Raw genomic sequence first — 26,012 nt, 5'->3', positions numbered from 1 at the left:
AAGTGTGCCTATCATGCAGGTAACTTCCCTGATCTAACCAGGTAGAGAACTAAACAGTCAGGAGAGGTAGTGTTGGTAAAAGCAGAATCTTTTCTGTAGCCACCTCTCCTGTCCACGTAGGAATAGCTAGCACAAGAGCCACTTTCTATAAGAATTCTTAGCATTTGACATGGCTCGACAAGGATGACTCTGATAGACATTATCATGTCTGAATCTGTGCGTGGCTGAGTCTACCGGTGTGTTTGGACAGCCACTTTCCCTCGCTGCAAAGTATGTCTCCTTTTCATCCTTAGTGGTATTTTGGTTTATGCCCTTGTTTGTGAAATTATGAGAGGCTAAATTTGGTTTTTCCTCCAAATCTAAATATCTTCAGAATATAATCTGAATATCCAAATTTAGGGTTGGGTTGGGTTGGGTTTCCTCTTATATTTATTTTGTTTGTTTATTACCATAATGACTTCCCTAATAATTGTAGTTTGTACCCTAGCCTGAGAGCGGCAACTAGGAGAATATATGCCTGCTGCCTTTATGCTCTCTGTACCTCAGTTTCTTCCTATATATTCGTGGGAGGTATGTCAGTATTTTTTTATTTATCTCATAGGATTATATTGAATGCCAATTAGGTGTATTTTTAAACACTTACAAAGCTATTTGTGTCCCCCAAATTATCTACTCATAAAAATACTAATTTTAAAAGGATCCCTGTGGTAATGAGGTTTATAATTAAGCTGTCAGTTTAAAGTATTTTGATTTCAGTTTTATTTAAAAAGGAAAATCCAGAGAATGGACTTGAGGACACGGGGAGCGGGAAGGGTAAGCTGGGACAAAGTGAGAGAGTGACATGGACATATATACACTACCAAATGTAAAATAGATAGCTAGTGGGAAGCAGCTGCATGGCACAGGGAACTCAGCTCGGTACTTTGTGATCACCTAGAGGGGTGGGAGGGAGATGTAACGAGATATGGGGATATATGTATATGTATAGCTGATTCACTTTGTTATAAAGCAGAAATTAACACACCATTGTAAGGTAATTATACTCCAATAAAGATGTTAAAAATAAAATAAAATAAATAAAGTTTATCATACTAGCAAAAAAAAAAGAGGAAAATCCACTTCAAGTTTGCTATGTGAAGTTTTGAAATTTTGTGTAAATGCTAACATCACATGGAAATCACATTTTGTACAGTTTTATAGCCACCATTTTTTTTTACCTGACTGTTCTTGTAATTTTCTTTTTAGTTGCCTTCAGGGAACAATATGAGAGCTCTACTTAGAGCTTATTTAACTCCTATCAATTCTTATCAATAAAAATCAAAGATTATACAAAATTATACAAACATTCATTTGGATAAGAGGCAGTCCATTGAATTCTGCTAAAACAGTTTTTATATTAAAACTGATTCATTTTATTTCCTCACTTCAGTTATAGGCTACTAAACTCTTACAGCCTTCTGAAACACAAAAATTGAAAAAGTCTTATCCATGTAAAAAAATTTTTAATTCTACGTAAAGCAAATGTCTGTCATATCAAGATGTCCAAAATTATAAAGCAAATATCTGTCATATCAAGATGTCCAAAATTATAAAGGTTATCAGGCATCACTCGTGGTAGCCTTGGAAATTATTTGTTTGATTTTTGAGGAAATCCTTTAACCAGTCAAGTTCAGTAATATTTTTAACTTACTTTTCTCTGCATCAAAAGGATATGCCTGTTAAGATATATCTAGGTCATACATAATATATTCATCTGTCTTCTACCACCTCTGTGGGTTGAGATGCACATGGTTTAAGTGAATCTGTGTGACGAATGTTAGAACCATCTTGACCCCAGTGTGTCAACTTCTGTGAGTCTGGCGGTTCTCAAAGAATTTGTTGGCTGAGCTATAGAGTCTCTAAGAAACTCTAATTTGAAGAAGGAAGACTAAAGTTTGGGGAGGGAAAGTGAGAAAGGTTGAAAAATACATATAACTTCCTAAATAAAAATTTTGTCATATATCATCAAGAGTAGCCCAGGAAAACCATTCTTATGGCTTCTAAATCCTTGAATCCAGCAATATAAAAAATTTTTATTTTGATTTAGGTTTAAATGTCCAGTTTCTTGAGATGCCAGATTCTTTACAACCTAAACCACTTGTCAAGTTCAGACCACGGGGAAGAATATTACTATTTTTCAAATACAGATTATTAAATCCATTCCATTTGAAAGAGTAGAGATGCAGGTCAAACATCCTCTACTTCATGTTTTGGATCCCCTGGGAGATAATCCAATTTAGGAATTGTTTAATACTTTCTGAATACTTGTCATAAACTTCGATCACAGATACTTTTTCTTAAATCTGCAAGGCAAGTTGTCTTTTTATATGCTTGTTTTGCCTCTTTAAGAGAGAAAAGGGAAGAGAGAGGGAATGGAATTAAGATTTAAAGAAACATGCCTGGTTTGTGTGTTTGGTGCTTTCCAGAAACAGGAAATTTATTAGAAGAAATTGAGGGTAATCTATATTTAAGGGAAGCAGTTTATATGTCTTATGGGCCATGGTTTCCCCAATGAAAGAATGTTTAATACATCTGTATTGAGTAAATAGGCTTGAATAAAATCTATAAATTTATAAAATATTTTTGTTTGATCTTTACGGCAATCCTTTGGGCTGAGTAAAAGCAATATTTTATCTCTTTCTGGTGTTGTTGAAAGACCTAGGAGTCATCTGAACAAGCAGGAATTGAGATGTTAAAACCACTGGTTTTATCTCACATCTGGAAGTGAGAAGACCTGTCAAAACATAGGTTAATTGTTTACATGGTAAAAAACTAGATGTTGAAATGAAAAATCTAAAGCACTAAATATGTTAATTATAATTAAATTTGAGCTGTTTTTGGAAAAGGTCCACTGAAATTTACTACAGAAAGAATCCAAGACTCTCTCTGATGAAGTTGGTATACAACCTCTTTCTTTAGAGAATAGTACCAGCACAGGGAGCAACTGCAGGACCCCCAAATTCTTGGAGGTAAAGAATATCTAGAATTTAGATAGATATTATTATTATATCTATTAATAATAAAATATAATTATTCTGTTTAGAATAATAGAATTTGTGGATTCTAACAGGTCACATCACATGTTGGTAACTGAGGTGTGAAAAAACAAAGGACCATACACTCTGGCTTGTACTCCACAGAAATCACGCCTTACTTGTAACTTTAGATTTGGTTGGATCCTTTTCCAGTGAATTAAGGGCAGCAAGCATTAAAAAAAAGACTAAAATTGAACTTAGACAAATTTAAAATGTAAGACCTAAAGGTGGTACATTCTGGGCCTAGATCATTTGAATTCTGTCTTTGAACAGAAGGGCAGCCATGGGGAAATTAGGCTTCTTGTGATGACATCAGAGACACCTCATCCCCTGGGTGTCAATGGTCACATTTAGAACGTTGCTCTAAAGTCTGATGCAGACTCTCTGCTGATAAGTTTCTGAGAGGCAAGTTTTTGGGTCTCACTGATTTACTGAAACATTCATTCAATTAAGAAATTTTTGAGTTCCTGGAAGGAGCCAGTGGTATGCTAGGCCATACAGCTACTACATAGGCATGGCTCACGTGTGGTGCAACCTAAATTTTGTTGTTTGGTAAAGATAACATTACTTCCGAGAAGGGAGGCTAAATATTATAGAAAAGAACAGAACAGAAGTAGGATGCCTCCATAAAAGGAGGCAAATACATAAGACTGGAAATTGAAGTGTGCGTTCAGTCTGGGTAAATAAAAATATGAGATTAATCGCTCTTATATGGGTAATTAAATGGAGGTTGGGGGAGGTGTTCCCATGATGTTAATCCTTTCTGAGATTAACATGCTTTTATATACTGGCTTCAGTTAGTCATTTGCCAATGAAGGCTTTTAGATAGCATTTAAGAGAAATCTGTACGGGTCAAAACAAAAAAAGAGACAATCTTTCCTAGCAGAGCAAATTGTTAGAGGTAAGAGTATACATAAATTACGAAATTTGCTGTAAAGTCATTCGAAATGGGTGTATTCTTCTGTGGCCACCTTAGCTATATATGTATCTCAGAACAGAGTAAGCCCATCTAGATCATATCATCTAGAAACCAGTATTTGAGTAGCCTCATAAAATATTTCAAAGTATAAAGTCTCAAATTCCCTTTGATGTTAAAGAAGAGAGACACAGTAAATAGGTAAGGTTTCGGATATAAGATAAAGAAAAGTTGGAAGAAAATTATTTCATTATCATCAAAATCAATTATTGAGTTTCACTGTATTTATATCACTTCTTTTAGAGTGGTAAAGTTAGGAGAAAATTTAAACATTTTCTTCTAAGAATGTACAATTTAAAAGGATAATTCTAATATAGAAAAGGTTAACTGATGAATAGAACATATTCTATTTAGGAATGTTTACTTAGATAAGGACAAAGTATTCATGTTTCCTTCAATGGTAGTTGAATCAGCAATATCTCTAAGTTTGCTAATAACTTGAACACTATGATTTTGGACTTGAACCCTAAGGAGTCAAGTTCAAATGATGACTTGTATGTTCTCTATTATTTAGTTGGGAAATTAGACCTGGCTATTTAAGGTTTCTTAAATCATTACATATATGTTACATATTTTAAACAGCTTTCAATATAATTCTTGTGAATTGGCTTTGCAGATATGCCTGTTTATTTTTTTAGATTATTTAGGAGATTATTTAGCATTAGAAGATACGTGTAATTACAATTTTTCCTTATAAAGTAGGCAAACTTTCATGTTTACTAAATAATAAGAAATATAAATTCTTTATTTATTAGTGAATGTGGAAAATAATTTTCTCTGAATGTAGCCCAGTCTGGTAACTTTGCATAAACAAGCCCTAATTCAAAGCTATTGCAACAGGAGGGAGAGACCGGAACTCAATCTGAGCTATACTCCAGGGGAAAAAAAGGGCAGGAGAGTTTTCAATTAGCAATAATCACGCCTCGGATAAACCTCATTGGCTACGATACTGCCACTGCGCGAAGCTGGGCAGGAGAGTTTTTTTTGTTTTTTTTTTTTGTGAAATATATTTTTATTTTCCAAATATAATATGTGAATATATTTTTGAAAGAAATACAAGCATAAATAAGTTCAACAGCATGAACATTGGCATTTGTTTTTTTTTTTTTTTTAAACATCTTTATTGGGGTATAATTGCTTTACAATGGTGTGTTAGTTTCTGCTTTATAACAAAGTGAATCAGCTATACATATACATATGTTCCCATATGTCTTCCCTCTTGCGTCTCCCTCCCTCCCACTCTCCCCATCCCACCCTTCCAGGCTGTCACAAAGCACCGAGCTAATATCCCTGTGCCTTGCGGCTGCTTCCCCCCAGCTATCTACCTTACTACGTTTGTTAGTGTGTACATGTCCATGACTCTCTCTCGCCCTGTCAAAACTCACCCTTCCCCCTCCCCATATCCTCAAGTCCGTTCTCCAGTAGGTCTGCGTCTTTATTCCTGTCTTACCCCTAGGTTCTTCATGACATTCTTTCCCTTAAATTCCATATATATGTGTTAGCATACGGTATTTGTCCTTTTCTTTCTGACTTACTTCACTCTGTATGACAGACTCTAGGTCTATCCATCTCATTACAAATAGCTCAATTTCATTTCTTTTTAAGGCTGAGTAATATTCCATTGTGTATATGTGCCACATCTTCTTTATCCATTCATCCGATGATGGGCGCTTAGGTTGTTTCCATCTCCGGGCTATTGTAAATAGAGCTGCAATGAACATTTTGGTACATGACTCTTTTTGAATTTTGGTTTTCTCAGGGTATATGCCCAGTAGTGGGATTGCTGGGTCATATGGTAATTCTATTTGTAGTTTTTTAAGGAACCTCCATACTGTTCTCCATAGTGGCTGAACCATTTCACATTCCCACCAGCAGTGCAAGAGTGTCCCCTTTTCTCCACACCCTCTCCAGCATTTATTGTTTATAGATTTTTTGATGATGGCCATTCTGACTGGTGTGAGATGATACCTCATTGTAGTTTTGATTTGCATTTCTCTAATGATTAATGATGTTGAGCATTCTTTCATGTGTTTGTTGGCATTCTGTATATCTTCTTTGGAGAAATGTCTATTTAGGTCTTCTGCCCATTTCTGGATTGGGTTGTTTGTTTTTTTTGATATTGAGCTGCATGAGCTGCTTGTAAATTTTGGAGATTAATCCTTTGTCAGTTGCTTCATTTGCAAATGTTTTCTCCCATTCTGAGGGTTGTCTTTTGGTCTTGGTTATGGTTTCCTTTGCTGTGCAAAAGCTTTGAAGTTTCATTAGGTCCCATTTGTTTATTTTTGTTTTTATTTCCATTACTCTAGGAGGTGGGTCAGAAAGGATCTTGCTGTGATTTATGTCATAGAGTGTTCTTCCTATGTTTTCTTCGAAGAGTTTGATAGTTTCTGGCCTTACATTTAGGTCTTTAATCCATTTTGAGCTTATTTTTGTGTATGGTGTTAGGGAGTGATCTAATCTCATACTTTTACATGTACCTGTCCAGTTTTCCCAGCACCATTTATTGAAGAGGCTGTCCTTTCTCCACTGTACATTCCTGCCTCCTTTATCAAAGATAAGGTGTCCATATGTGCGTGGGTTTATCTCTGGGCTTTCTATCCTGTTCCACTGATCTATCTTTCTGTTTTTGTGCCAGTACCATACTGTCTTGATTACTGTTGCTTTGTAATATAGTCTGAAGTCAGGGAGCCTGATTCCTCCAGCTCCTTTTTTCGTTCTCAAGATTGCTTTGGCTATTCGGGGTCTTTTGTGTTTCCATACAAATTGCGAAATTTTTTGTTCTAGTTCTGTGAAAAATGCCAGTGGTAGTTTGATAGGGATTGCATTGAATCTGTAGATTGCTTTGGGTAGTAGAGTCATTTTCACAATGTTGATTCTTCCCATCCAAGAACATGGTATATCTCTCCATCTATTTGTATCATCTTTAATTTCTTTCATCAGTGTCTTATAATTTTCTGCATACAGGTCTTTCGTATCCTTAGGTAGGTTTATTCCTAGATATTTTATTCTTTTTGTTGCAATGGTAAATGGGAGTGTTTTCTTGATATCACTTTCAGATTTTTCATCATTAGTATATAGGAATGCCAGAGATTTCTGTGCATTAATTTTGTATCCTGCTACTTTACCAAATTCATTGATTAGCTCTAGTAGTTTTCTGGTAGCATCTTTAGGATTCTCTATGTATAGTATCATGTCATCTGCAAACAGTGACAGCTTTACTTCTTCTTTTCCGATTTGGATTCCTTTTATTTCCTTTTCTTCTCTGATTGCTGTGGCTAAAACTTCCAAAACTATGTTGAATAAGAGTGGTGAGAGTGGGCAACCTTGTGTTGTTCCTGATCTTAGTGGAAATGCTTTCAGTTTTTCACCATTGAGGATGATGTTTGCTGTGGGCTTGTCATATATGGCCTTTATTATGTTGAGGAAAGTTCCCTCTATGCCTACTTTCTGGAGGGTTTTTATCATAAATGGGTGTTGAATTTTGTCGAAAGCTTTCTCTGCATCTATTGAGATGATCATATGGTTTTTCTCCTTCAATTTGTTAATATGGTTTATCACATTGATAGATTTGCGTATATTGAAGAATCCTTGCATTCCTGGAATAAACCCCACTTGATCATGGTGTATGATCCTTTTAATGTGCTGTTGGATTCTGTTTGCTAGTATTTTGTTGAGGAGTTTTGCATCTATGTTCATCAGTGATATTGGCCTGTAGTTTTCTTTCTTTGTGACATCCTTGTCTGGTTTTGGTATCAAGGTGATGGTGGCCTCGTAGAAGGAATTTGGGAGTGTTCCTCCCTCTGCTATATTTTGGAAGAGTTCGAGAAGGATAGGTGTTAGCTCTTCTCTAAACGTTTGATAGAATTCACCTGTGAAGCCATCTGGTCCTGGGCTTTTGTTTGTTGGAAGGTTTTTAATCACAGTTTCAATTTCAGTGCTTGTGATTGGTCTGTTCATATTTTCTATTTCTTCCTGATTCAGTCTTGGCAGGTTGTGCATTTCTAAGAATTTGTCCATTGGGCAGGAGAGTTTTAAGAGGTGCATGGAGACCTCTAAGTCCGCCTTTGTTTGCTAATTGGATTTACCTACAGGAAAAGGAAGATAGTTTTACAACTTGGAGCAAGGCACCTATCAAATTTAGACTTCTACCTTCCTACAGACACTGAAAGATGGAAGTACTGTCTTCCTGGATGGTTACATTTCAAAGGAATGACTTTCGGGTCTTTGAGAAAGACATCTGTGGGTTGTAAAACTGGCAAGGGCCTTTGAAAGATATTTACATTTCAAAGGAGCAGAGAAGGATTTTACAATGACATGTTTTCTAAAGTAAATGCTCTAAGAAAAGAGAGATCAAGAGCTTAGAGTCAGGAAGATAACTAAAGTTTAGTCAAGCAGAGGGGGACCAACTTGAGCAATATATTATGTCATGATTATGTTATAATTTGGACTTCCTCTCCAAGGTTCTTTGACTGTGGACCTCTGGGTGTGACTCATTTGGACTTCTGGAAAGGGGAAGGAACAATAGGGATGATGCTTTGGTACCCTTCTTTACTCTGTTACCAACTATTTATGTCTTGAGAAGCTGCCTTTGGGGCCTTTAAATTTTATAAGTTGAGAAGAAATTAGATATTTATTCTAGTAACAAACAATAATGAAATAAATTATTGGAATTGCATAGATTATCATAGAAATACGATTAGTAGTAGTATTTTAGTACTTGTGTTGAACTTAGCCATCACGATGCATAAAAAAGAGATGTTATACTATAAAGATAAGTAAATTTAGGTAAGTTATGCTGAACAATTACTTAAGCAGAATAGCCTTATTCTTATACTAGCAGCTTCTTACCTTCAAACTGGAATTAAAAGAGAAAGTGTTTTTATGTCATTCTGTTAAGGGGACAGTGATAATTATAAATTCTCGTCCTCCTTCAGAACCTTAACCAAAAAGCCTTACTTTCTGGAAAATTCTATAGTCCTATAATGCTGAAACATTATTTAGAATAAAACAACTCATAAAAATGTTGATTAAAAAAAGAACTACCTAGCTAATTCTTAATTCTCTGAAAACTAAAGCTCTCTAATACCTATTTTTTGAATGCTGTTGCGGGTAATTAGATATGATTTTCCAGTTATTGGGGAAAGAGCAGGTGTGACTGGGATTGCTGAGATCATAATTTTATGGTGTAATGTGATGCTGACCATGTGAGGGGATGTGAAGATGAGGCAGTTAACAGTAGATGTAAGGATTTGGAACTGGGAGTCTTTGAACTATATTTGAAAGAATCAGAACAAGGGCTTGAAGTCATTTTATTTCTCTTTTTTCTTCTTTCTTTGTTTCCTTCTGCCATTCTTATAGCAGCTGAATTCTTGGGGTCTCTCTCCTCACTCTTCTTTTCCAATGTTTTCCTTCTATTTCTTTCTCCTTTAGCACTGCTCTTTAAGTAAATAGGACACTGAAAGAATATATAACGTCAAACAACCATCAGACAGCAGGTCCTAATCATGCCAGTATTCAGTAAGCCATGTCTGAAGACTACCTTTCCTCTGGGTTTGATAGGATAAAGCTAGTCGTGGAAAAGGAATTGAGAAGTGTGGCTCTACTGATAAGGAAACATCACCATAAACTATGAATTAGCAGCAGGTCACAGGATTTACATCTGGAGTGTTTCACTGCTATTAATAATGCCTTTTTTACTCTTTGACTTCTGTGGACATATCACCTAGGATAATGACCCTCCATCTATTTGCACAGGTGCAAGGAAATAAAAAAAGGTCCTAAAATGTACATACAGACTCACACACACATAAGCATCCTGGGCATACTAAATTATAGAAAAGAATAATTCATCAATAAAGTAAATGTTGTGAAGTCCTGTGATTCATCATTCATGATTCATTCATAACGCAAATTAAAAAATAATCTTGAAAGAAGCTGACAGATTGGACCAGAGGCATAAATCTAAGCTATCCAGGCAGTATAACTCTGTACAGTAACATTACGGGAACAGCTGCTATCTTTGTGGAGCTCACACCTAGGTTGTTTTTGTAGACCCTAATGATGACAAAACCAATTAGCAGATTAGAAACTGCCAGAAATCAGGGAGGCCTTGCTGAAGAATCTCTAAAACTGAATAGTATTTTGCCTAATGCTATTCTTTGTTCATCTCAGGATTTATAGAATAAGAATGTTTTGTGTGTAAACATCTGTTGCTTCAGGGGAGCATCCATCATGCAGTTGCCAAATGAGGTAGACATATGTGCATATGGAAAGCCTTAAGATCTGTGGTACTGCTGAATTTCTTAACATAGATTAAAACTTCTAATCAGGTTTTTTTTTTTAAAGTAAACCTACTCTATAAAATGAACTGTTGAATAGTTTGATGTAAAAGAAAGCATTTCAAAGGATATTTCATTTAAATGTAAACTATGCATTATTAAAGAGAATGTGACTTTTCATATTCTTGTTTTTCTAGACACCTGGGATCAAAGTCACCTTTTGAACTTACACAGTAAGCTTCTAAACTTAAATCTTACTGTTAAGGATTTAAGTTCCTTATTTTCACTGTTAAAAGACAAATGCTACCTAAAGCTTTATCTGCAGCATTAATTTTCCTGTAAAGACAGGGGAACTGAATTAGCACGGGAAAGGGTAGGACTCTGGAACACTTCGGTCGTACCTTTGGAATCAGAGCTCTCAGCAGTTTCATGCTTTGTGGATAATTAAAATCGATACAAAATAATGACACAGCTGGAAGGATCTCCAGATATTTAATCCAGTCCCTTTCCTCCAGGAGAAACTAACTCTAGTCTAAACCAACGTCCACACAGGCATTCAGGTTACATGAAAGAAATAGGAACCCTAGATTTATTTTCTGCACTTACTATGAACATTGCAAATGTGGCCTGGTAATAAGTGTTCAGAAGGAGATTATTATGATTATTATAAAGACGATGTAAGCATCATACAATAGCCTTCTGCAATCGCAAGATAATCGATGGAAGGCAGTGATGGCTAAAATGACTGTCATTTTTAGTGTTTCTCATGTCATATCTTAAAAGTCCAGATCAAGTGCTATTCCTCCCTAAAATCTTACTAATCTCCATATCTGTTGGTTATTTAACTTTTGGTACCTATATTTAGTAAGGCTTTAGGATATATACATAAATCTATAAAATGAATATAGATAGCTGTATAAAGTAGCTTTTGACATCTCTGCACCTTAATGAGAAGTCCTTGAATGCTAGTTGCCAGAGCCTAGCACAATGCTCTGTACTTAGTCATTACTCTGCAAATGCTGGTTTTTAATATTTTTCTTCTAAATCCGGTCGAAGCTAGTTTTTCTTTATTGTTCTGTCCTCAGGGCAGGTGAGGACAATCATGAGAAGTGTTGAGTCTCCTGGCTGATTTCAGTTCTCTATTCCAACATTATGTTTCTCTTTATTTCTTTTTTAAGGCGTCTTTGTTTTTTTTTATTTTATAGAGATCAAATATTGTAAGAACATAATAAAACAAATATTTCCAAGTTCCATTAATGTTCCACATTTTTCAAGTAAAACTTAACGTGACGAAGTTAGTCTACAACAAAAGATTTTTAGATGACCTCTTGGAGTTCAATTTTATTTGTTAGGTACACTTTCCTAAAGAAAAAGGCCATGGTTCTTGAAGCTTTTGGTAAATCAGTAGAATTCACAAATTGTAAAGTAACGTGTCAAGTTAGATTAGTGGGTTAGTCCAAGGCATCTACAAAGTTTTAGGGAAACAATGTATTACAATCACTACATGCTTTGAAAAAAATAAATAAAAGGGGACTTTTCATCAATATTCATTATTGGGCCACCATATGGAACTGCACCCTATTCACACTTTTTATGTTTCCTTTAATCCTGCTGTCTTTGACTAGTGGTCAAAATACAAGATTTCTATTACAGAAGATATTTCCCATCAATTGTTATTTCTACAACCAGCTGTCTTCACAATCTCTTTTCTTTATTCTCTGACCTACATTCCACATTTCTTTACAGTATATTCTTTCTTCTTCCTTTAGCTAATGAACTTCCAGTTCCTTCACTTGCCAAGAAACAAAGGCAACTCAAGTGGAGGCTGTACATTCCGCTACAGCCAGAAGGGGATGGGGGAGTGGGGAGGTGAGGGCTGAAAGTGGGAATAACATTCTAAATTTCCATGCATTCAAATACCATCACTTTCTTTGTCTGCAAGACCCTTACTCTGCATACACATCCCAGACACACTGTCTTCTAATCATTGAGGACACTGGAATCTGGCTCCCTATCTTCCTTTTGACCCCCAAACCCAAGCATCCTTGTGTATAGCTTCAGTGTCATTATGGTGAACCCATCAATTTATCCCAAGTAATTTTACCGACACTTCACTCAACAAACATCATCAAAGCTCAAGTCCAAAGAAAAGAATGAATCTCTCTCTCTTTCTCTCTCTCCCCCATTCCCTCCATTCAACCTCCATGCTCTTCAACCCTGTAATTATCTATTTAATTTTCCTAAAGCACCACATTAATCCATGCAGTCACTGATTCCTATTGCCACATGTTCAGTCTTCCTATTTCTGGTGTTCAAAGACCATCAAAATTGGCCCTCAACCTTTGTCTCTAGACAATTTTTGTTACTTGGGCAAGATTATAACTGATCCAGCAATTCTCCAAATACGCCTAATTTTCAAGAATTCTAAGCTATTCTCATGGCCTCTGTCAATTGTGTCCTACCCTCCCCCACAAAAAAAACTACTTTCCTTTAAGATCCAAATGGCCAGTAGTCTGTGACCACGCCATATGAAAGTGTCTGTGTTCTTCTCAGAAGTTCTGTGGATTGGGTTCCACTGTTTGAAAGCGTTTATTTCCTTGTTTTGTGGTTAACTGTAAATTTATCTGTCTCCTTAATTGCCTAAAAGGTAGAACCAGCTTACTGTGTTAGTAAAATAGGGTATTAGTTCCATGTCTACCTCTAATGAGCTCTTTCTGACTTACCACTTCACCCTACTGAACTACAATTGCATATGTATGTAACAGGAGAATGAGGACATCGATTAAAATGATGTGTTAAATTTTGTATGTGTTCTATGAAATTATCAGAAAAGTGGCCAGGGCGTTCTATGTTTATTATTTCCATATCACTCTCTTTATAGTAGGCTAAAACTGGTAGACATTCAATAAATATTCATTAATATTCATTGAATAAGGAGGGGATATTTACTAATTTTTTTTTAACAGAGCACAATAATTTTTAAGGAGTCAATAATCCACTTAAGGATACAGTTCTCAGTCATCTACCTCTTCTTTTCATCACATCCGTGATTAGATTTCTCCACTAGCTCTGTCTTCTGGACCACATCTTTAGCCTATGGCAAATACTAAAACTAGTATAAAAAGCATGGCATATCAGGTTTGAAAAAACAGACTTCTAAGTTTTAGTGGCAAGTTGTACAATGCCACAGTTTCTTTGAAAAGCCTTTGCAAAACACCTCAATTACACCTCATCATTATGGTTCTTGTGCCTTCCTGGATATTTCTCTAATAAACTATGTAAAACTCACCTTGTTAATCACCATTTACAAAGCTCCATCACATGGTTCATCTTGTTTGAACCTCATAAGAAATCAGAAGATGTACCTTCTTCCTGTCTCATTGGTTGCCTCAAGTTGTAAATTTTGCATAATTATATAGATTTTTCTTCAAATGATGATATCTTATAAACATGGCGAGTTATGTCTTCTAGAAGCCCATATCTTCGGGGGGTTTTACATTGATAAGAAACATGGAAAACTTAGTTCATTTTTACAAAGATTTCAGAATTTTAAATATCTTTGAGAAGGGTTATATGCCAACAGATGCTTAATTTTCAGTGTAGCCCACATTATCCAATGCCCAGAGGATGTTTTTTCTTTTTTAAATATTTAAATAACAGTAATATCAGCAAACACCGTCTTCTCCCCCGAGATGTGTAATACAGGAATGATTTGTTGGCTACTAAAGAGATTAAATTTCATTTGTCTTTGCCCTAGAGATAAACACCAAGTAAAAGATGGAAATATTTTTGATAAGTAAGTTATCACAAACAGCATAGTTTCTACTTAAAAAGTAAAAAAAAACTAACTCAGCCTCGGGACTCTAATTTTATTTGTGTGCCATCTAATATTTGTAAGTGGACTTCACTTTAAGCTTGTTTATCCTGGCAGTTCAGAATGCAAATATAACAACAAAATTCCCTGGAAAAAAAAATTTCAGCTGATCAAAACCCCTTAAATAATTGTTTAAAAGATAAGTTATTTTCTTTACTACAGTAAGTAAAGTATTATTGTGATCAACATGTGAGAGAAATAAAGTTAATTTATATTAAATACAGAAAGGAATAAAAATAACTCATAATATATTCAAAACAAGAATGTACCTTATTTATAACTAGCTTACCTTATCTCAGTATTTGAATTTTCCTTTGAATATAATTTTGGAGGAATTGCGCTTTTCTTGGCTAAGGTTCTGTTTTAAAACACACACATATATGTTGTTGACAATGTAGCCCTCCATCCTAATAACCGAGATTAATATCCAGTGACATAAAAACACTACCAAATGTAAAATAGCTAGTGGGAAGCAGCTGCATGGCACAGGGAGATCAGCTCGGTGCTTTGCAACCACCTAGAGGGGTGGGATAAGGAGGGTGGGAGGGAGACGCAAGAGGGAGGGGATATGGGGATATACGTATGCATATAGCTGATTCATTTGGTTATACAGCAGAAACTAACACAACACTGTAAAGCAATTACACTCCAATAAAGATGTTAAAAAAAAAAGTACTTGAGATTAAAATAGAATAATTGTGAAGTAAATGTGTTTTTTCCCCCTTAGACTTGGGACATGATTCAGCATTTAAAACTTATAATTCCCCAAAAGATGTTACAGAGACAATTCAGCTGTTGGATTTGTTTCAGAATAAATAAGGGACTTAATATAATATGCATATAATATCCATATGTGTACATACATATAGAGTCTTACATATCTAACCTATGTATCATGTGTTGATATATTTTTTCTTTTTTAATGTGCACAATTTCAGTTCATTCAGTGATATACTTAGGCAAATGTTACCAAGCCTCTCTCCTCTGTTCAGGAAATGAGATCAGCAGTGCTTATGAGAAACGCACGTGGAACCATCAGCCTTTGGTGCTCATCTAGTCACATTAGCATTGTACTTCACTAATAATGTGGGGTTTGGCACAAATCTAATGATATTAATGGGGAATCACTTCTGTTTGTATAGAGAGAGTAAATGGTGGATAACTGTGCTCTTTCTGCCCTTATTCAATCCTTTGTTCACTCTCCCACAGCCAACACGCCTCCCATATCCCACCTGAAACTGGAGGCAGCCTTTCTTGGCTTTTCTACTTTTTCTAATATTTCTTAGCCTTGTGGGAGAAGATAGGAGGAGGAGGAATAGAAGAAGTCTAGTTCAAAATATGCAGTTTCCTCTTTAATGTCACCACTGGACTTGTTCAAAGAGAAACTCAGATCCTTTTTTTTTCTTTTTTTAAAGTAGTATCCAGACAAAAGTTTTAGGCTGTAACTCAGGTATGTAATGTTACAGCAGCTTTATATTTATATATTAGAGAAATCTGTATATTTATATGTTAGAGTCTAACATAAAAACCTTTTTATTTATATTTCAGTAAAATGTCCTTTTAAAAATATTTAAAATCTGAAAAAAATATTTCCCAAAAGATAATCTCTCTTACAAGGAGGGAACACATTTATTCGTTCCACAGGAATTTGCTGGGTGTCTTGTATGTGCCAGGCATCTCCTCACTGGAGATACAGTAGGAAAAGGAGGACAAAGTTCCTTTATCCAGTAATACTTAAAGGGTTAAAGCTTGTATTTATAAGAACTGGAGCTACCCTTAAAACCACTAGACTCAGTAATTCTATAGTGCCCATAACATCTTACACTAAACATGTAGTAAGTACTTTAATGATACATTTCCTCACCAAACTGGAAAGCCATTACATGTTTAGCTAAAATATCTCCACTTTGGAGTGAACAAACAAAAGCACTGGGTTTGATCAAAATGTAGAAGAGAAATATCTATTTGTTATGAATCTGCCTCTTAGTATAAAGGGTATAAGAATTATTTACATCTACTGGAGAGAAAAAAAAACTTTGCAAGTTTTGTTTCCAAAATGTTTCGTGACATTTATTTATTAACTACGAATTGTTTGTATATTGTGATGGACTACCACTTAAGGTGTTTTAGTTGTTGTTGTTTTTACTATTCCTGAAAGGTTTGCAACTAGTTTACCCCATCAGCTTGGTTTCTTTCTCCCCTCTCCTGGAGCCCTAGTTTCCTGGCAAACAGCAGGAATGTTATAGATTTAGGAATTAACCTTCAAGAAGGTGCTTTAGTTGGCGATGTCTCCATGTACTGCTCAGTACTTTAGTCTCTCTTTTGGGCACAACTTGGCAAAGTGAAAATATGCCGAAAGACGGAGAGGAAAGTATTTTGCATTGGAAATTTTTTCTTTTCTTGAAAGAAACATCACTCACATTTAGGCTAGATTATACACCACGACCTGGAATTGGAAACCTAGCAGTTGATGAATTGGAACTTTTCTGTGAAACCAGCCAATTTAAGTTAGAGTCATGGACTGTTCACACAGGCTATCAAATTCAAACAGATGGAACAGTGCCTGGCAAAAGTTTGACTGAATCTAGAAAAGAAAAACAGATTCACTTAACAGAAAACGGCTGGTAAGAGATTACAATTTTTAAATATGTACTAAAACTACTGTTGTTCAGGCTGATAATTTCTCAGTGCTAATAGGCCACAGAAAGGCTTGATACAGCCGGTGTAGCTTTGGAGACAGGGATTTTGTTTGGTTTTTGTTTCTATGTTTTATTCAAATTATTGTTGTTCTTTATAAAACTGCTTGGGTCGTTTTTATTAACGTAGGAGAGCCTGGACTTGTTGCAAGAGATATTGTCTAAAGAGTGATAGCACTAAAGACCTTTAGTCCCTATATGGATAAGAGAAAAATAACTAAATTAGGGTAGGTCTTTTTATATAAACCAATCTTAACAAAACAATCTTAGTAAATACTTAATCTAATAAAATATCCTCATAGTCAAGTAGTGTTTTAAAATACCAGCTATACATTTTCAAGTTCATTTTTTTTCAGAGCTTTTAAAGAACCGTAGAAATACTGTATGTAAAAAATGAATAAATCCAACAGTAGTGATAGAAAAGGATACACATATAATACATGAAAGGTCCTGCAACTTACTTTAACCACCTAACTAAGAAAAGTAAGAACACTATTTCTCAGATAATTTTTTTAAGTCAATATTACTACAACTCACTATATTAAAGGCTCTCAAAATGAGGGAATTAGTCATGGAATAACATTTTCTACAATTAATGACATTTAATTTTCTTATTTAGTCATATTGCTTTCTTTACTCATAATCAAAATATAATTTAGAGAATATATTATTTCATCTAGAAATTAACAGCTGGCTTGTAAGAAAGACTTATGTCAGATTAATTACTGCCTTTTTAAATTTTATAATATACTGTGACAGAAAATTAATGATGCCTGCAGTATTTAGCATAGTTCATAACCCACATTTCAATGAAAATATACTGTTATTAATGATAAACATTGCACAGATATAATATACATGAATTGCTGTCCATTTTATGTCTGTTCTGTATAATTCTATGAAATGAAGCTATATTCATTCTGTTTATTAATTTAGGCTTCATGGATTAAAATTTGCATTCATTATATTCATGTGTATATAGGATTATATGAATTTAATCAACTCAAGGCATGACAAGTAGCGTTTGACTGACAGTTTCTTCACGATTCTAATCTGGTCAAGAATTTATTTCCCGTTCATTTTATCATAGACATATGAGCATTTTAAATTAGACTGAACACGTTAGCATTTTAGGTAGTATCCATTCCCTTCATGCTCCCTGTGCCAAAAGCAAGGTAGTGTCCACAGACAGACGTAGACTTGTATAGTGTCCACAGAGAGATGCTTCCATAGCATGCATGCACTGACATTTAAAGCATGATATCTCCAGTTTGGTGTCTCAGATTTACGTTTCTTGCACAGTTTTAGTTAAAATCTCTTTTTCCTGTAATGGATAGCAGGACCCCTTACATTATAGTGTAGCAGGTGTAAAATTCCAGATTCTCAAATAGGGTCACCTCTTTCGTTTTTAGTCCTACTGAATTCAGTCATTTTCTTTATACCAGTGGCTAGTGATTGGCTATGACGTCTCCAAACCAAGGACTATAGTAATAAGAAAGACATGGTATATCCCTGGACAAATATGGGAACAGTTATTTTTGGAACCATAGGCATAAAAATACTAAAAAGAATGCTTAATAGTTTTCCTGTAGAGGATCCTTTTGGAAGTACAGAATTGCTATGGAATACTTAGAGGAATATTCATAAATAGATTGAATGAATAGTCAAGATTTCTACATTAATAATGAATGTGAAGTAAAGTTATTTCCGTAAAATAACACCAAGTAATATTTGCAGAGCTATGATAATGAGTAAAATGTATCCACTGGTTTCAAGATTGTTCCAAGTGAGTTTAGAAGGTGTGAGTTGTCACAAAATAATACAGCGAAGTTTTCAAAACCTTAAGTAATACCCAGTCTGAGAGACTTCAATCACAACACCATTTCATTTATAATTCACTTTTAAGTGTCTGTATTCCAGAGATTGACTGACAATGGCAGGTGTTTCTGAGTGATTGCTGAAGAAAATATCTAAAATGAGATACAGCAGAAATAAGTCTCTCTAAAAGAAGAGAATTAAAAGCAACCAGGTAGGGAAATGCATTTTTGAGAAAATACAAGAGACTTTCAGATCTCTCTTTGAGGCATATGCCTCACATTGAAAAGGAAGGATTTGAGGAAAACAGAGATGCCAGAGAGAATAGATAGGGAGTTTCCCTCCCATTAGCCTGAACAGGGTACAGAGGTAGAACTGGGCAACCTAAATTACATTGAATAATCTGAACTATAAAAACCTTTGGGATATGAATTTGCCTCTACTTTCATAGGAACAGAGTAGATGTACATGAAGATTATAATCAATATTTGTGCATAGTGACAGAATAAAATTATGTTTTCAAAAGTTAGAAATGTTTTAGCATTTTTCTGGGAAGTCATAATTCTCAAAATTTTCAGAAACACAAAGAAAAAAGTAAAGCCTTTCTGGAATGGTAGCTCCTAAAAGTAACTAAAATTGTCAGTTTGGTGTGAATCCTTTCAAACTTTTGACAATATGCAAATATATACGTTTACATTAATGGGTTTTTCTGTAATATCCTTCTGTAGATTAATTTTTTACTCAATCATATAAGGTATAAATTAATGTGTGAATACATAGGAACCTACTTTATAGTTTTGACACTACCATGTTTCATTAAATGGATGCACCATAATTCACTGAAGCTATCCCTTTCTGAAGTATATTCATAATATGATAATATAAGCAATCATAAATTCTAGTGTAATTTAGGTTTTAACACAGTTTCTGATCCACCCCAGTGATGAGAAGGGACTTCCTTCAGTGGAGAACATTCAAAGTGCCAGCCAGTTTCTCATAGTATTTTATGAAATCACAACCACCTTTAGATGTAGAAATCATAAGCTTCATTTCACAGCACAAAACAGTGTGTTTCTGAGAGGTTAAAAAGTTTATTGCAAGACACAGCTGGTTTGGTAAAGAATCTGAAAAAGAATGAATATATGTATACGCATAACTGAATCACTTTGCTGTACACCTGAAACTAACACAACATTGTAAATCAACTATACTCCAATAAAATTAAAAATATATATATAAAACTTACCCAGTCGTTCAACCAGAAAACTGGTGGGTATGCAGTTATCGCCCAGCCCCTGGGGTACAGGCATGCCAAATACAGAAGAACCCTGTCAAGAAAAGATATCCAAAAAGTATGGGTAGTGTGTCCCTCCCATGTCATACAGGAATGAAGGCCTGCCCAGAGATGAACTTTTTGGTTTCAGGATCCATTTACATCTTAAAAATTATTGAGAATTCTAAGGATATTTTGTTTGTGTGGATTGTAATCTAATACATCAATATTTATGTATTAGAAACTAAACTGAGAAATTTATTTACTGATTCATTTTTAAATGACAATAATAATAAACCCATAGCCAACATTTTTAATTAAAATATGTTTTGTAAAACAAACAAGACACAGAGCTAGTAAATGACAAAGCTAATATTCAAAACCAGTTATGTCTGACTGATTCCCTGTCCTTGACATGCCAACAAACTGTGAGAAAAATATGTTATTTCATCATGACCTTTTAGTGAGAGAGTTTCATTCTCAAGTTGTTTTCCTTAACTACAGAGCCCTGGATTTAAGAGAATTATTGAACAAAATTGTGCCATTCTTTTTTTCCTCTAACATCTGTACCAGGAAACCTTGTTGCTTAGACCAAAATGGAGGAGCCATTCCACTGTCACCAAAGTACCAACCTACAAATAGTGTCATGAGGATTGATGGGTTTCTGTATCTTTATATTTTAAATATAAAGCAACATCACTCATGGACATCAAAGGATAAAGTTTTTTCATCTAATACAATTTTATACTAATTTGGAGGTGGTTGTTTTTAATGGGATATGAGATAATCCTCTATGTAAATAGGTAATGTATTTCATCCAGAATAATAGTGAAGTCCAGATGCTCAATATATGGATTACCTCTTTGCCCTAATTCAGTATAATCCTGCTGGTGTCATAAAGACTCAAATACACCTTTTTTTTAATACAAGACAAAGATTTTTCTTTTGGATAAAAAGTTGTCTCCTAATTATCTACAGGTCATTCTATTATGGAACCAGGAACTTCATTCATTGATTTATTAAGCAATTGTTACTGGATTTGTGCTGAATTCTAGTGATATCAAAATAAATTAGAAAGAGAGTTCATGTCTCCATTCCTCCAGCAACTACCAGTGTGATAAGTAGGGAAGGGACATGAGCAAGGAATTGATACAAAGTATGATACAAAGTAAAATGAGAGCCCAGTGCTGATTTTGGGTCCTAATACAGAAGACATATGAGAAATAGGGTTAAATAAGGTTTCAGGACAACAATATTGTGAGATTTAATATTATAAAATTTTTTAAGTAATTAGGATAATCCCAGGGAAGGGGGGAACGACTAGTTTAAAAAGTACTGTTTAATATGTGATGTCAGTTTGTAACTACATAAACAAAACGTCTGGTTAACGTTAAAATAAGACTGTTTTAGTCTGTGTTATGAGTCAGTGCAGTGAACAAGTTAGTCAACCCCCTTTCTGGCATCGTGTTCAAAACCAAATGAATGACCAGATCTTTTGTTCACCTGAGTGGACCTTTTGCCATCATCTGGTCACAGCCGCCATTGCAGCCCCTAGTGGTTTGGCTACTAGAGCGCTTGCCAGAGCTCATGTGTCATTTAGGATGTCCCCAGCCTCTGCACGTCTGTTTGTCCTAATGACCACCCTCAGCAAGCCCCAGCTTCCAAAGGAGACTCCACTAATTAACTTAGTCAATACAGCATCTGGTAACTGGTTGGTGGGATAAAGAAAAAAGACTCCTAAAGTGAAGGAAGGAAAAATGAATTCTCCAGGCCACGAAGACCAAAATGAAATTACGAGCCATCAACCCAAAGCCATAGAAGCTTGATCATGTACATCAGCCTTGTCTTTGGCATTGCCTGGCACTCCATCCTGGGCCAAAATGTAGATAATTGCAATTATACAATGCTCAGCACTTCAGTTGGGCGGCAGTTTCATAATATAATAAAATTTATCAGTTGTAAGCCCGTCTGCTTTTTTTTTCTGAAAAAAGCCCGAGAACAATTTGATCTGTCCTGCTAACAGCAGACACTGATGCAGGTGGTTTAAAAACAAAGCATTTAATCGGGCAGGGTTTTACTTAAACTACTTGATGATTCATCATCCAGCCTCTGCTCATTGTCAATTGTGCCTCTCTTAGCTATTATTTATAGAATATTTAAAGAGCCTGGACTACATGTGCCTCTGTCTTGGGTTCTGTTGTACTATAAATTGTAGTTCCAATTTGTTTCAAATGTGGCGTGGATTGTCAGGATGCCATGACTCATGCTTGGTTCAGATGAATACTGTATAGCGGTTATACCGAAAAGCACAGTTTTTCACTATTTATTTATTGGCAGTTCTAGAATATTCCTAGACTACAGTTTTCTCAGGTTTCAGCCCCGTAAAATCATTCTACTCCTACGTTTCCTTATGTTCATTTTCTTCACAGGGCAAAATTCAATCAATGGCTTAATGAACACTGTGTAGGTTCTGGCCCCCTAAAATGGCCATTGCCATATGAGGTTGCTCAGCACGACACAACCCTTTATCTATCAAGAAAAGAGACCAACATTCGTGGTTTTCCCTAAGGAGACACTATAGATTTCTTGAATCACATTCTGTCTCCTTAGGTACTTTATTTTTCTTTAAGCTAACTATTGAAAACAAAAATCAGAATCAGATGAAAGAAAGAAAAATTTAACTTTAAATGACAAAACCAGGAGGACAGAAAATTTTACTTGTCCTGCTTAGTCCTTAATAATTGCAATTAAATAGATATTAAGTTTAATTCACCCCCTAGGCTCCCTAAAAGCAGAACAGTCTTTCATCTCTGCACCCTCCACCTTTAACTATGTCCCATAGTAGGGACATAATAAAGATTAGTGGCAGGAATGAATGATTCTAGAAGACAAGTTATGTGACTATATCATTGGGAGGCTGGAGAAAGTTAGAAAAAATAGTAAAGTATAAGAATAGGACTGAAATAGTATGATTTAGAGAAGAGTTGAAAAGGATACATAATTATCCAGCCTAAGAGTCTGCCTCTATCTTATTCCATTCGGGCTGCTACAACAAATCACCGGATGGTAGCCTTTTCACTGTCCTCACATGGTGGATGGGGCCAGGGAGCTCTCTGTGGTCTCTTTTATAAGGGCACTAATCCCATACATGTGGGTTCTACCCTCATGACCTAATCACCTATCCGAAGGATGCATCTCCAAAGACCATCACATTGGTGGTTAGGAATTCAAAATGTGAATTTTGGGGGACAGAAACATTCAATCTATAGCAACCTCCGAATGAACAGCCCCTCCTCAGAGCACATATTGCTCATGTGCAGCTATGGCACCCGGCGCATTTAACTGTTATAGCTCCTAGGGGTGCTTCGATTGAGCGTGTTCATCTTCTTGTTCCTAGCACAGAGTGTGGCATGTGAATGAGTATTCAGAGGGCATTTATGGATGGACTGAACCAGTGCACACCCAATATCATTATCATCAAATGCTAAAGTCTTTCCCAGTTTAAAGAGAATTGAGGTGTTGTGTTGAGAAGTTAGACAAATTGTATAATCCACCAGAAGCAGTGTCTAAAAGAATAGGCATCCAGCAAACACAAATTTTGATGAAATTTGAAAATTTGAACCGCAGTATGAAGTTAAAAAAACTCAAATAGGCTTTGCCAGAAGAAAAAAAGGTTTTTGAAATTTTTCATTAAAAATTCAAGAAGAGGTGAGAGAGAGTCATGGACATATACACACTAACAAACGTAGTAAGGTAGATAACTAGGGGGAAGCAGCCACAAGGCACAGGATATTAGCTCGGTGCTTTGTGACAGCCTGGAGGGGTGGGATAGGGAGAGTGGGAGGGAGGGAGACGCAAGAGGGAAGACATATGGGAACATATGTATATGTATAACTGATTCACTTTGTTATAAAGCAGAAACTAACACACCATTGTAAAGCAATTATACCCCAATAAAGATGTTTAAAAAAAAAAAATTCAAGAAGAAAAGAAGGTGGGGCATGGAGAGGGAGAAAAAGAAGTAGGAAATATGAGGGAAGAACCAGAAAGAGTGAAGACAGTGGATCAGATTTTTCATTAGGTCTAGCCTGGTTTGCTTTGGACCCTTAACCAGGGATGATTTTTACCTATTCAGTTTTCAAAAGCAATCCTTAATGATATTTCAATAATATTTTAGTTATATTTTAGAGTCAGTGCTATCCAGGAGGATTATTCAGATTTACATGGCAAACAAAGGTACTTAATAAAAGTCTTGGACTACTTGGAGAATCAGAGAGAGATTTCCTCTAGCTGCTTCATTTGTAGCCTTAGAGAAATAATGCATTAATCTGCAATTAGATCATGTCATCTTTCAGGATGTTTAGCTAAGGTGAAACGTGTAATTAGACATTTTAAACTGCATGTCACCACCCACAGGGTTGACACATGTTGTTTTCTCTTCGGTACAGTTCTGTGTAAGGATTCACTCAGTATATCCAGAAGTCACCTTGACCATGAAAATAAGGCTCCTGCAAATTACAGCTTCAGAATGAAATCAAACGTTATCTTCCATTACTTGTGTATTCCAACTTGAATGAACATGCATTTGATAAATAAATTTTTCATTTTGCTTACTTATTAATTTAACATACATTTTATATTTGAGGATAGCTTAATAATTATCAAAATGACTAGCAGATAATGATTAAAAATAGTCCCACATGTACTCGGTCCACCTTTTATTATGGTAGGTATAGGCATGGAATAGAGGCTTTAAAAGAGAGAGAGAGGGCTTCCCTGGTGGCGCAGTGGTTGAGAGTCCGCCTGCCGGTGCAGGGGACGCGGGTTCGTGCCCCGGTCTGGGGGGATCCCACATGCCGCGGAGCGGCTGGGCCTGTGAGCCATGGCCGCTGAGCCTGGGCGTCCGGAGCCTGTCCTCCGCAACGGGAGAGGCCACGACAGTGAGAGGCCCGCGTACCGCAAAAAAAAAAAAAAAAAGAGAGAGAGAGAACATATGTAAATATCTTCTTAATATTGAACCCAGTTGAGTTTCCTCAGTTTGTTGTACATGTGATAATTGCCCTGGAGCATTTTTTTCAATAATGGCATGTTTGTTATTATAAATAACTTTATATATGTATTTTATCATTTGGGATTTTTGTAAAATATTAGCAGGTGAGGGAAAAGAAGTAATGTAACCCATCTCTAAGTGTATAATAATGAATGCTAAATGTTAAAGACATATCTGCTAAAATACACTTAAACAAATGCAGTATGGCCTGCTTTATATTTCTCTACCCTTTTATTGTGATGTTAATCAGGAATTTAAATTTTATTTTTAGGCATGGTATCCTGAGTACTATGTGAAAAGGAAGTGATGATGGAATTTTTATTTTAGTGTTAACAGCAGTTTTCAAGAGGCCTAATTAAAATCTTTATCTGAACCTTGAAGATGGGAAGGCTGTGTGAATGCATGCACTGAGTTCATATGCCTTTTGAGATTTTCTTTTCAATTTTATAGTATAAAATTTCTAGTTTTTTTATACTTTCTCCTATAAAAGCAGTAGTTCTTGTTATCTTTAAATACTGCTTTCACTTAAAATGACAGTTCAACAGAGTTTCTAAAATATTTTGAAATACTTTAAGAGGGAAAAACCTACTTTTCCAATTGTTTAACAATAAGATAGGAGTTCCAGTAATTTTAGGAGTTGCCTAGCCGCTATACATATTAAGGTGATGTCTGGATGCTTAGCAGGATCATAATTCAGAAGATAAGAAAAGTGTTGCTTATTTAATTTTCAAGTCCACCATTCAGGTTATGTCAGTATATCTTGAGTGGGGTAATACTGGTTAGTCCTCAGGGAGAAATAAATGCTTATTGGTTGTATAGGTGTTTATTTAGTATCTTTAGTAGACTTAGTGTCAATGAACTATACCTTTATAATGACCAGGAAGAAAATAATCTTTACTTGACCATTACCTAAAAGTTTTATGGGACCATGCATTTTATTTTCTGCCAAGACGTTGTGTGGGTATATGTAGGTAAA

The 26,012-nt window shown here is 35.4% G+C and overlaps 1 protein-coding gene and 1 pseudogene across 1 annotated transcript in view; one reads left to right on the top strand and one right to left on the bottom strand.

Moving 5' to 3' along the window:
* Positions 1 to 26,012, top strand: part of SYT1 (synaptotagmin 1) — a 546,324-nt gene that overhangs the window by 68,613 nt on the left and 451,699 nt on the right. The window lies entirely within an intron of this gene.
* LOC136131642 (U4 spliceosomal RNA) lies at positions 4,942 to 5,017 on the bottom strand (annotated as a pseudogene).

The sequence above is a fragment of the Phocoena phocoena genome, chromosome 11, assembly GCF_963924675.1.
Source record: "Phocoena phocoena chromosome 11, mPhoPho1.1, whole genome shotgun sequence".
In the NCBI taxonomy this organism is placed as follows: Eukaryota; Metazoa; Chordata; class Mammalia; order Artiodactyla; family Phocoenidae; genus Phocoena; species Phocoena phocoena.
Note: the sequence above shows the minus strand (reverse complement) of the source record. Positions and strands in the feature narration are given on the sequence as shown.